A 9,062-nucleotide genomic window follows, 5' to 3' on the forward strand; every position below is an offset into this window, starting at 1 on the left:
GTAACACAGTTCAGTTTCTGCGAGGGGTAGCGCGAGACATTAGCGGCAAGGTCGGCTAGCTTTGCACCTCTGTACGAGTGAACGTGGCTCCGACCTCTTTGGGCTGAAGTACTTGGTCCTTGAGGTTCGTTTTACCAGTTTCCTGCTCCACTTGGGCAGCCACTTCGGCCTTTCTAGCGGACATTCACTAAACAAGGAACAAAAGAGGCAAAACAAGAGAAATAATAGATTGTAAAATGGATTGTAGAGAAATGGATTTAAATAACAAATAGCAAAAAAGAAATGAAAGCGATTACAACCTGGTTTTTCACGGGTGGAGGTTCCGGCGGGGATGTCCGTGTAGAGGGGGAGTATCGCTGCTTGACGAGTTTTTCTCTAAAATCCCGTACCGGGCCTTCTTCTCACATAAAAGTTAAATTATGAAAGGGGCCTTCCGTTTAGGTACGGTGGTGCACAAGTGGTGCACAAGTGATCTGCAACCCCGTATACAAAAGATAGCGCTCCTGAGCAGCGCGAGGCTTATCTTAGTTCTTGTATAGTTTATTGTTTCTGCGTAGCTTTCATGCCTTTTTTCACTAATTTTTTTTAGCAGCTAAAAATGAGCGGGCTGAAGCTGCTCTGTTTGACTTGTAGAACTCAGTGTTCGTATTTTGAGTTTTTAGTGATTCGTGGTACTTATAGACGTCTTTCAGTAGTCTTCGTGAAGTTTTTGTGTGCGGGTTGAAGACTTTGACATCAAAGAAGGTTCGGCTAAACCTTGAGCCTTATAATCCATTTGCTTTTACATCTGGTCGAGCATCTTCATCAGTTGTGGTTGAATTGTTGACAAAGCTCTCGCCTTGCAACGACTGAAAATTCGGCTCGATTTCAACATCAAAGCAAACCTCGCTCATGAGGGTGGCAAAGATATCTCTGATTACGTTATGCCTCATGTGGGTATATCCACCCCTTGCACAGTGAACGGCGTGGGTAAGGTCAAAAGATTGACCACATGCACATGTGAGTGGAATGTTGGTTGGTTCCCATCCATATCTGAGATAAATTCCATCCTGGAATTCGGATTTATTCAGATTAAAATTAAATCTGCTAAGAGGCAGTGCAATTAACCAGTATGAGGCTCCTTTTTTGGAGGCCAGCTCAAGTGCGTACTTTTATTGTCGCTCAAGTTGTTCAAAATGTTAGTTCTCTTTTGGTTTCTTCTTTCAGTTTTAAGTATTTTAATTTTTTGTATAGATTTTCTCTTGCTCAGGTTTAGCTGTTAATGGATCGTATGTGTCTAGGACTGACAAGGTTTAAATTGACCATTCAAAAAAATTCTCATAGTCAGAAGGTAGCTTGAGAAGAAGCGATGTCTCTGAATTGATGGCTGATATTATCTTTACCAAATAAATTTGGAGTTAGATTTTCCTGCAGTATCTTTTCGCAGGCCTGCATGTTTTCTGTGGTATTGGGGGTACTTCTAGCTAAAAACATTAATTTTTCTTGTGCCCCTTTGATGTAACAGGAGTACACGTTTTGTGGTGATGTTTTCGCGATCTTGCCAAGTTTTTTCAGTTTTTCATTATGTTCTTCTAACTGAGTTTCTAAGAAAATTTTGCATTCAGTCTCGGATCCTATGGCAGAACTAGGTACTCTGGCCACTTTCTTCATTTCAATTTCGGTATTTTGAATACTTTTATCGCCTCCTCGTATTTTTCATCTTTTACAATGAGCTGGCATTTCGATGACTTTACATGATATCCAAAATATTCTCCGTGTTTGATAATGTTGTTTCGCAGGCTTTTCAATTTACCGACTGCGTTCCCATCGTCTGCATACCATTTCTGTGTTAGGCTGTAATCGTTGACTAGGTTTTTTAAAGGTAAAGTGGCTAGTCCCTTCATTGCAATTGCTAATGGGTCTTCTTAGGTGGTTCCTTCTCTAGATAGGATTACGTTTTTTTTACGAAGAGTTTGGATGGATTAGAGTATGAGTTCTGTATTGCTGGTAGTATCGAAGGGCAAATATTTGAAATGTTTTTTAAAGCCAGACTCCGGTTTAGGGAGTTAAATGCATTTTCCTCGTCTATCAGTAATATTGCATCGGAATCTGTTTTCTCGTATTGCTTCCTAAGCCTATGAATTGCATATTCGATGCATCATTTTCGGCCAAGGCATAGTTGGTAATTCGATCCGAGTACCATAAGTTCGCTTTTTAAACACTTTGTGATCGTTCTACATATAATTCTGCGGATGACTTCGCCTATGCCAATTGGCCTAACTCCTTGGTTTTTATCAAGTGGAGTTAGTCGAGAGGCATTATATGGTTCAAGAAGCTCATGACTTAATATTTCTGTCGATATTTTTTGTGCAATTTTGGCTAGTGATTTTGATATTTCAACTGATTGTTGACCAAAGTGCGTTAGTATGCGTCTCCACTCATTTGCATTCATACCTGAGGGTCCATGAGAACCATGTGTTTTCATGGCAGCCTTCCTAATTTTCTGGGCGTTTATTTGGTTGAACGTGGTTGAGTGGAAAGGGATTGTATCTTCCGACCAGGATGTTATATTGTTGCTGTTTACTGGCTCATCGGGAGGGTGTTGTTTCTCGATGAGGATTTGCTCAACAGTTTGACCTTTGACGGTTTCCTCGAGTGAGAGAACTCCCTCGGAGGTATCAGTTAATTAAGCAACAACACTCAATTTTTCTCAGGTGTTCATTAATTTTTTAAATTGCCGTGCTTCAGTTTCTATTGTTTTTTTTACACTTTACCAAGCGCATTTGCAGCGCTTTTCCCTCGTTAAAAAGTTCGTCCAGTTCGCCCTTATGCCATTGCTTAAGCCTTCTTTCTACAGTTTTGGAGTTCGAACCATCACTCTCCGATTTGGTTTTACATAGCATGAGGTGAGGGAATATCATTGTTGCGTGCATTGCCTATGTGTTTTTTTGTGTTTCAATTAACGAGATGAGGGTTCTATTAAGAGTTTCTATATATTTAAACCCAATTTTACTTTTTGCAAGGATCATGAAGACTGGTTTCCAGTGCACTACTCGGCTGTAGATTGTTCTAATTTTATCTTTTGGTTCAGATGTGGGATTTGACCAGGGGTCGGGTTTGGCTGTTATAGTTTCGTTGCTGTTTGCAATGGCACAGTTTTGATCGTTAGTCAAAGGAGCGTTTTGAGGTTGAGTTGGAGGGGCTTGTAAATTGTTGGAAGGGCTGGGGGCTTGTCAGTTGTATTGTTGTCTGTAATCAGGGAGGTGCAGCGCATGCAGCTAAAATTTTCGTCGTGGTCGCTGGCTCAGTTCAGGCTGCTGCATTTTACATGCATATAGGCTGCGCATGTTGTGCACCATATTCCACGGCCGCGTAGGTGGTTGTTACATTTGATACAATGTGTTTGATCGGACATCATTTGAGGAGGAACGGTATCGTCAGATTATCAAGAGAATTTATAAATAGTATAAGCAAGAAAAATTGTAAAGAATTCATAACCAAAGAACGAGAAGTAGATGCCGTCTCGGCAGAACATTTGAGGGCTTAGATTTAAGTTAAGATTGGGCGAAACAATGAGTGTGTGTGGAAGAACAAATTTATTGATTAAGTTAAACAACACATGGTTATGAATGTAGAGTTTGCGGTTAACATCATTGTTATTGGAGCTTTGGAATATTTTGGGGATAATCAGGGTTTTGGGCTGGAACTTGTTAGTAATTAGGTTGATTTAGTTTTTCCAAATTTGCTCAACTTCTTGTGCATAGAAACTATTATGATTGAACCTGGAAATAATGGTAGCTGTATTAAGGCGCTTTGGTCTGTATTGTAAAACAGTTTTATACAGATCTTGGAGTGTGGCGCCGCGGTAAGAGTGAATTGTAGATTTTACTAGCGCTGGTTTGATATATTTTGTCCTTGATGTGACAATTACAAGTTTCTGGGAAAAGTCAGGGAAGCGCCTTGCCTGGAATCGGGGCATCCACCTGAAACACAGACAGCGAAGGAAACGGAGAAGCTGTTACGTAGAAAATTGGGAGAATGGATAGCCAATGAATCAAGGAGTTTAATTTAAATCTGACAGTTTAAAAAAAAATAAAAAAAATTACAAGCGTGCCATTATGAGCGTATCATATCACATGAAACTATTTAGTAAGTTTATCACAACAAATAGGGTAAGTCAAACAAGATTATATGTTTGACTTACCAGCGCCTTGCTCCGATCGATGAGATAATCTAGAGGAATAGCTTTGACCCAAGCATCCCTCAGTGCAAGATATGTCAAACAACTCGAAACATATTATAACAAGAGTAAACACTGATAGCCAGTAGTGCTAATTAATAACATAACAGCTCGAGAACCACCTACCGCTTTATAAAATAACAGACAGAAAAGACTATATGACAATCTGTGTGACATTCGACCAGAAATGACAAAAAAGGCCTGTTCGAGTTATTAGCCGCTGACCTTGAAAATTGGCAGTTTTAACAGATTAGCGAAGTTATTGGAACGATTAGACAAACTAAGAAAGTCAGAATATTCTGGTATTTCAAATTTTTAAAATTTCGAATGATGACGTCAGAAATCCAAAAAAAAAACAGAACAACGATAGAAGTTGCGAAAACAACAACGACGATAGATGCGAGAAAAACGACGACAAGAAATAGAAAAATACGACAAAGTATTAGAAGAGACCGCTCCGAGTTGCAACGATTGTGTCGCTACAATCGTTGCAAGGCCATTCACACTAACGGTGAAGGGTGGAAACCAGCCTTCCGGAGAGGGAATAAGGGTGTTATTTCCCCGGAGTCAGGAATCCGGAGGGGTCTTGGGACTTGAACTTGAACCAATTTATACGAACTTTTACCTTCCTGGTTATGTCCTGAATTGAATTTAATTAACAACTGGATTCATTTTCTGACGATGAGTAACTAGGAGTTAAGGGAAAGGGTTGATCCATCTTCGATGGAGATGATGATTTTTCTCTACTGAATAAAAACATTATTAATATAAGAAATAGTAAAAGCCCTGTTTTTAGGAGTGACCTCGTAGTCTGGGGATACTGAGACCCAGCCATGAGCTCACTAATTTTGCATGTAAGTAAGTTAATTTGAGCGTTCTGGTCGAAGCCGAAAGCAGTAACGTTTTGTCGACCCGATGTTAGAAAGACCACCAAAAGAACAGGCTTTGATAGAGTCGGTGAAAAGCATGTAGAGCTTTGTTTAGACGCTGACCAGTCGTTTTATAGCTTAGCTCTATTTTTCGTCGATATGTACTTCCGGGCGAATGTTACATAGATGTTTTTATGGCGCTCCTGGGTGTTATTCTTTTTTAACATCATGACCGGCAGAACCCTTGACGAGCACTCCGCGCCGAGCGGAAGCTCGTAATAACGCCCTTAATAGGCCTTAACCGCCAGGGCGGAAGGGTAGTTCGGAACGCGGAAGCCTTCCGGATTCCCGCGAATAGCTTTTTAACCTAGTTAAGACCGAAAATTCACGAACCAGGAAGGGTGGGGGGATTCGCGGTCCCGTCATTTACTGAGTGGTGCGTGACCAAAAACACTTAAAGATAAATAGGAAACCAAACAAAAACTAGTATAGTACCCAAGAAGAAACAAAAAACATAAAAAAATAACCGAAAAAACAAAAACAGTAAGAAAAAAGAATAAAATCAGTAGAAATCATCCCCCCAGACGAGATGTGATCCGACCCTCCCGTTTGTTGCTGTTAGATATATTGTTGTTACAGGCATTTATATCAGTCAGGATTGTTACGATCGTTTTTGTGGCCCGTTTGTGAGGCTTGTACTGAAGGGTTATTTGAGAATTTAAGCACGTTAATGCTAATTTGCGCTCAATCCGGAAGGATCTCGGGATTAGTGAAGAAGACTGATCCGGCAAGCAGTACAAGGAGTGACAAGAGGGGAATCAACGACAACAATAGTCGACTGTTGGGTATCGTTAACAAGTTTTGCATCCCTTTTGGTACAAAAAATAAGATATTATTCTGTGGGGGGCTCGACAGTGCTGCACTGTAGTGACCCTTCACCGAATTGCGAAATTCCGAGTTAAGCACCTTAATTCGGATATTGAATAAACCGGAGGGGTATATTTATACTATTATTATTAATTATACAGCCTATAAAAAAACTCCTATATCGTTTTTCAGTCAAAAACACAGTAAGCGGACCGGTTTTTAGGGTCAAAATAGCGATATTTTGATCCCCCCACAAATCGCGGTTTTTGAAATATGGATATTTTTTTAACAAAAAAAGCGCTAAAATAATGAGTTACATCGTTACTGTACTGGTATAATAGGTAAAACCGGTTGAGTTTAGTTCAGAAGTGGTTGGAACTATTTGGGTACAAAAAACCGATTTTTGAATAAACGAAACGCTATAAAATAAGAAATTTTTTTGAAATTTTTGAGTTAGAACAGTAAAAATTGTTGTTTGGACAACGTCCACTAGTGAATCGACAGATTTAAAAACCCGTTTGCCGATAACTTTCCGGGTCACAAAGAAATCGAACTTAACGTGTTTGATTTAGTGGATTCATCAATCCGGAGGGGTCCGAATAGCATAGTTTTTCGCAAATTTTTTCAACTAGAGTGTTTTAGATCGGTTTTTTTTTTGCATTGAGCTAGAAGAGTACAGGCCTTCTAAGCTCGGATCAATAATTTTTAGGTCGAAAAGAACAGAATTACGAAGTTAGGCGGAACCTATAAGAGAGAAATTTTTTGACTGTAGAAAAATTTCGTTTTGGTAAATAAATTTGGAACTACTGGACTGATCCAGTTGATCTTGGTACCATTAGATCGGAAATTAGTTGAGCTTACTAATACAAACATGAATTGTTCAAAAAAATAAGCGTGACAATTTTTTAGGATTGTTTTTAGCAAATTCACCAATTCGGGATGGTAGACCCTTCACGTTTAAAAAAATTTTTTTTGGAAAGCCCTTACACCCCTACCAAAGGTTAGTAACGGTTGAATAAGGCAATTTTACGCTGTTCTAGACAAAAAGGGAAGGCTAAGGGTACCAGAAAACCTTAGTCAAGTCGAAAATAGGCTAGCGATAAGACCCTTCACCGTTAGGGTGAATTGTCAAATGAATTGTCAAATTATTAACTTCAATCCGGAAGGGTCTTGGGAAAGACGTAACACCCTTCCTAATTATTTCAAACAGCATAAAAACATCGGAGAACGTATCTGGAAGGGTATCGGGTGAAAAGTTAGAAAGTCTACGAGAAGCTATTTTTACAGACCCGGAGGGGTCCCAATCCCGAGGGGTCTTATTTTTCCCAATCCGGAGGGATCTTAATTTTGTCAATCCGGAGGGATCTCAATTTTGCCAATCCGGAAGGGTCTTGTTGCTGCCAATCCAGAGGGGTCCTGTTTTTGCCAATCCGGAGGGGTCCCAATTTTGCCAATCCGGAAGGGTCTTGTTTTTGCCAATCCGGAGGGGTCCTGTTTTTACTAATCCGGAAGGGTCCTATATTCGTCAATCCGGAGGGGTATTGTTTTGTCAAGACTTAAGAAGACAAAAGAAAAGAAAATAATTAAAGGTATCAGGTTATAAAGAGATAGGCTGGGAACCAGTGACTGCACTGGTAACTTGCCTTTTATAAAAAAAACCAAACTAAAACAAAACATGTCTAAACTCGGATATTTGCGACACTAATTCCAAATTGAACAAGAGTGTATAACTCATTGGTGTGGATTGAAATCCAAAACGTTTTTGAGAAAAGTGATTACCCTGAGGATTTTAGTAGGTCTAGCTCGGGCAGTCCGAAGGCAGATAGGTAACACAGGACTTGGTGGGTGCAATAGACGCCCACTTGAGAAAATAACTGCCTTCAAGTTTTGTCTGTTTGGTGCAGCACCAAGCAGGGAAAGCTCTTTCTTTGAAAACAAGTTCGACTTTTGTATTGCGACTGACTAAAAGTACAAAACACATACGTTTTTCATAGAAAATATTCAAATTTTTTTTTCAATTTTGGTTTTGAATCAATACTATTTGTGCTTGATTGGGTAGTGAGAACACTATCTTTTAAATAGACTGATATCATCATACTTTGCTAGCTTCATATTTTACAACTAATAATTGATCATTGTGAAGAAATTGTATACACGTTGTACTGTGATAACATACAAGATTCCTGGTCACTATTTAATAGAAACAATTGAAATTTATTGTGTTGTGTTATTATTATCAGTAGTCAGATCAAAAGGACACTAGCAAACGAATTGAGTATATAGGCAGTTAGAAGTGGTAAATTGAATATGAGTCTAGACAAGTCAAGGATACCTAAGCTAGGTGATAGCTCCAGCAAATTCATACCTGAGAAACAGAGAAAAGCAATGACCGACCCTTTTGTGGAAAGGATCACACGAACCCGGACCGACATTGGGGAGACGGTTTCAGGCAGAATGGTTGAGACCAGGAGTCAAAAGTCCTCAGAAGAGCAAAAAGCAAAGCTAGAAGTGGAGGTCCATCCGGAACAGGCCATGGATGAGAACCAGGAAATACATGGACCGGAGGGGAGAGGAAACAGAAGGCTGGCGAGTGAATTTAATCCGGTAGAACAAGGCCAAATTTTTGCCACTTCCACCGGGACACTGGACCGAGAGGAGATGTCAGAACTGTCCGACATCTCTATTGACATTGTGGCAACTAGAAGATCTCCCACAGACAACACCATAATGGCAGGCGTGACGGAGAAACAGGCAACGTCCTCATCGTTTTCAGAAAGAGTGAAGAACACTTTCGGAAACACCTTTCCATTTACCATGGGAGCGGGTACAGGCGATGAAGGAGAATCCCAGGAGGAAGAAGAGGACAATGAAGAGCAAGCTGACCTTGGATCTCAAGTCAGCCTCAATAGTTCGACTCAGGAGAATGAAGCATACACCGACAGAGGGACTGGTACCATGGACCAATTTGGTGTAGTGAGGACAATAAGCAAAACCACACAGGGCTAAGCAACGCACTGGCGGATCCAGAGGTGGATAATGAAAAGACGTCGAGGCAGAGAATCAAAGCCCGAACCTCGACCAGCACCAAGCTACTTGGGATCGACAGG

This window comes from Symsagittifera roscoffensis, chromosome 2 (genome assembly GCF_963678635.1).
Source record: "Symsagittifera roscoffensis chromosome 2, txSymRosc1.1, whole genome shotgun sequence".
Lineage (NCBI taxonomy): Eukaryota > Metazoa > Xenacoelomorpha > Acoela > Convolutidae > Symsagittifera > Symsagittifera roscoffensis.